The 4,599-nt window shown below is 42.2% G+C and overlaps 1 pseudogene across 1 annotated transcript; it reads right to left on the bottom strand.

Moving 5' to 3' along the window:
- Positions 1–1,851: 1,851 nt before the first annotated feature.
- Positions 1,852–4,070, bottom strand: LOC123427525 (annotated as a pseudogene). The gene is made up of 3 exons (XR_006622404.1): positions 3,663–4,070; positions 2,913–3,130; positions 1,852–2,730 (listed from the first exon to the last, which is right to left on the bottom strand). The product of XR_006622404.1 is annotated as an uncharacterized LOC123427525 (transcript).
- Between the last annotated feature and the right edge of the window lie 529 nt (positions 4,071–4,599).

Below are 4,599 nucleotides of genomic sequence, written 5' to 3'. Positions count from 1 at the left end.
TTTGATGTTTTATCACCTCTTTAGAAAATGTCCAATGTGTATCGAAAAATATTGGGTAAAGTTATTATTACAAATTCTAAAAATATTTTGAATATTTCTAGTACATGCTAAACAATTCTATATGGAAAAACCATGCAATTAGTAATAATTTTTAATATTCACGTACATATTGAAGATACGTAAATATTTGGTACATTTCTTTTTTGTAACTCCCCATATATTTTTTTTGAAAGCCAAACAACGTTTTATTTATTCCACTAGTTCAGGGATCTTATATGGGACCACCCTCAAAATACAATCTGGTGGAGCTTCAGGCCACACGGTACATGAATTATTACTCATCCCATGTTCATGTTCTCTTCAAGGTGCACAACAATGCAAATATAATAAAGAATAAAAATACAGAATAACTGTATGCTCATTGTTATTGTATTTTTACTTATATACTGTATAATTTTGTTCAAATGGGATGAAAAGTTAAGTACGAGATATAGCTGAGAGTTATGAGTAAATCACAGTTAGGCCGGGTGGCTAGCTCGTGCGTGGTTTTTTTGTTTTTTTTTTGCAGGTGCTCGTGCGTGATTCTACGCAGGTGGTCTCACAGGTTCGAAGCCCTGCGCTCTATTTTTTTCTCTCTCTGTTGTGTACTACCAAGTTATAATTTATCAGGTTAAAAAAGTTATTACTATTTCTTTCTCATATGCTGTCAAGTTGGGCCCACACTTCTACTGTACACTGACGTGGCAGTACATTTTTTGTGTGTGGGAAAAATGCACATTATACTCACGTGGACTTTCTGAGAGTAACATTTTTTTAAGTATAGATTTTTTGTTAAGGTACGTATTTAATAATAACTTGGAAAAAGGGGGTAAACCTGAGTAAAAGAGCGTTACTTCCGGCCTAATAGGCCCACTGCCTCTCTATGAGAAAAAGACCCACTGGCCCATTGTGTTCTTTGACTACTACTGGCCATCATAAAACCTGGACGAGTGAGTGTACAGTACACTGCATTGTACGCAGGCACACTGCCTCTCTACGATCTACAGTACACTGCATTGTACGCAGGCACCCCCCCCCCCCCATCCCGTACCTAAACCGGCGAGAACAATGGCCTGTCCTTCCGCCCGAGGAGGCGGCTGCGGCGCCGGCGGAATTGTTGTTCATTGGTTTATCATTTGGCAGGAATTGTAGGCCTCACGACAACAATGTCCAATCGTGCAATCACTGGTCACCGCTGACTAAGTCAATGGCTGCAAGTGAAACTGTCCTCTTAAGACGGAAGAAAATAGATGCTTGCTCACTCACTACCAGATTTGCAGGCATGGTGTTTCAGAGATACCAGAACAATTCACTTCCATCACTAGCAGCATTACTTGCTGATGTATAACAGTCATGGTTCAACACAATGAAAAATGCTTTGCGGCTAACTCATAAAAAATAGTGGCTTCTGCTAGCAAGAATGCTGATCAACATCAACATTGCCCTTCCTTTCCACATCAAACAAAACTTGGCAAAAAAGATAAATTCCAGACCAAATGGCTTGTTTGGTTATATAGGGTCTTGTGGGAAAAAATCCACCCGGGATTGATTGGGTTGATCCAATTCTGTCACCCAATCCCCACTGGGACCAATCCCTTCCAGACGCCTTAATTCCTGCCACCCTAAGTTTTGTTTGGATAGTGTATAAGAGGAACAGTTTCAGCTAGCGTACCTCAACTTGTGTGAGACTTAAAAAAGGCTTTGTGTTGTACGTGTGTACTTACGTTTCAGACTACAGGTAGACGAAAACAAAGGAATATCAGATCAAACTGCAGAAGAAACACAACCAAATATGACAATTGGGGTACCAAGTGCACGCAAAGTTCTGGTACATGCTATATATGACAATGTAGCAGCAACATTACAAATAAGCCACAGATAATATATAACATTAGAGCGGAGTGGGAAAGTTTAGTAGCACCAACTAATATGCTCATTACCTGAGCAGCCTGAGTAATACCACATCGAAGCAAACATGAATAATCAAGTACAACAGGTAGGTAGGTACCAAAGCATGACAATATAAATACATAAATAGTCCAATGGCTTAGCTGGGCAAACCACGGGTAAGGTTGGCCAAATAGATAAGGTTGGACTTTAAACCCGATAGCAAGAAACAAGGGACCAAGAAACTGAAATTTTCATTTTGCAGAAAACCATATCACACGTGCGAGTAATACTTCCCCTTGTCACTTTCATCCCAAAGCCGACTATACCTCGTGCAGAAAATCGATCCCGCGACGCCTCCACAGAAACAGTCAGTTCTCCCTCTGGGTAATCAATAGAAACAACACTCCTTGCAAGCTCAACCACACCATCTGACTTGGTAGGTAGTTCTCCATTTTGAAAATCAAGCAGCACCACTTTCCCTTTTTTTACACTGTTGGTACTGCAAACAACCAACCCCCGACAATGATCAGGCCATGACCCATCAACAACCCGGATGCCCACAATGGCCTCAACTGACATAGGCAGCACTGCCAAAGCAAACTCAAGCATGCAGCGCTTGCTGGGGATGCGAAAACGGATCCCATCTTCTAAATGATACCCTTCGTGGAAATAAAAACATTTGAAAGCTAACACTTCATCTTCAGACTCTTTTTTGCCCTTTACTTTTAGCTGAACTTCAATCGCGACACGGTCAATTAACAGAACTGCCCGAGAGGGGCCTGTTAAGTGCAAGAATGGATCCTGCAATGCAAGCATCACAATAATAATTAATCACTTAACTGCCAGACTATTAATTAATACACACACACACACAAAGAGCTAGACTATAGGTCTAATAGTACTAGCAGGCAGCAACTCACCTTTGGAGTTAAGAAAAATAGACACACAAAGAGTTAACATTGTAGGTAGTCGCACTAACTCACCTTTGGAGTGAGGATTTGGCAGTTATCCCTGGTGCATCTGAAGAGATAGTTGCGTTTACGATCTACCGAGTCCCTGGCAGCAACAAAGCCGTGAACCTCCAGTGGCAAGCTGAGACCATTATTTAGGTCAGTGACTTTGATGGAGAAGATCTGCATACAACTCTCCGGAAGAGCATCTGCTGGGCTGGTTCCAGTACAGTAAATGGGACCAAGAGAAGCTGCATGGAAGAAGTTAAGTTAATAAACATTGAAAAATCATTTGAGTTAAGTGATAGATATAGTTGATAGGAATACTAGCTTGTTGCCAAGAAAGAAGTTCAACATAATCTCATCCAGAGACCAGGGTAATAAGGTAGGAATAGGATATGAATGCATCAAGGGTCTTTAATCTAATCCCACGGTATCCTGCTTCTAGTTCAATATGCAAAGCAAATGAGGTTTCTCTACTCCCAATATATGTTATGGACTGGATTTGTTGTCATTTTTCCAGAAGAATGGGTTCTGCAATAAATCCCAATTGAAACATATAATACTAGCTCGACATACTCCCATCCATTGTAACGATATAGGTTGGGTTTGTATCCAATTCCAGATAACGCAATGAAGGTCTCTACTCTAACAGTATAGTTGGGATGTGAAATAAATCTAATTCCCAGACTCTTTTTTCAAATTGATCTAGTTCTCAGACATATCCCAATTAAAACATTCAATAAAAATATCGCTTACAAAATTAAGTGAAGAATTTCTTACTTTCCGCGTCGATTGAACCGAAATTGTTGCGAAAGCACATCTCCCACATCCTACGGTACTCCTCAGTCTCCTGCTCATCTGTAGGAGCCTTCTCCTCTTTCTCCTCTTCCTCTTCAAACTCGTAGCTAAGAGGTGGCTGTGGATCGCGAAGAAGTTGCTCCTGCCTCCTCCGGATCCTCTCCTGCGACTCTCTGATGCGCCTCAGATTGGTTAACTCCGCCTCTCTAATGCTCTTCTTCCTCGTCTTTGTACTGGACTCGCCCATGGAGATGTCCATCAGCGCCAACCCGCTTTCGATGAGCTCCATCTACGGCGCGCCGCACAATCGATCAGGGTATCTTCGTTAGGGTTTCCTCTCTCCTGCTATTGCGTCCGCTCAATCGACCTGTTATGTTTTTTTTCTTCCTTTTATTCATTTTTGATCTCATGAGGGGCTCTTACCTTTTTATATCTTCCGGCAAGACAAGGTGTCCGTCCGACTCCAACTTGTTTTTTTTGGTCCGACTCCAACTTGTTAGAGCATCTCAACACCCCGTATAATTCACGAAAGTGTAAAATAATCGTTGATTTATAGTTTTAAGTGGAAAAAATTATCCGGATAAAATCCGTAAACGACTCTGACCTGTAATTTTTTTTAAGGGACACGATAAAAAACTCTTCTCGATCTGCAAAAACACAGTTTTCGCGTCCGCTTGTACGGTGCCCTGTATTAAGAAAAAGCAGTTGGCGGGAGCCCAACTGCTACGAAAACTTTTGCGTCCGTCGTCCACCTCCACCGTGCACCGCCCTGAACGTCGCCCTGCCAGTCCTGGCGGCAGCCCTGCTCGTCCTGGCAGGATTCCACGTCGGCAACGGAAGCTAGCTAGCTAGCTCCTGGCTCCTGGATGGACCACGACCGGAGCTAGCTAGCTAGCTAGCTCCTACATGGATTCATCGA

Source organism: Hordeum vulgare, chromosome 2H (genome assembly GCF_904849725.1).
Source record: "Hordeum vulgare subsp. vulgare chromosome 2H, MorexV3_pseudomolecules_assembly, whole genome shotgun sequence".
Classification (NCBI taxonomy): Eukaryota; Viridiplantae; Streptophyta; class Magnoliopsida; order Poales; family Poaceae; genus Hordeum; species Hordeum vulgare.
Note: the sequence above shows the minus strand (reverse complement) of the source record. Positions and strands in the feature narration are given on the sequence as shown.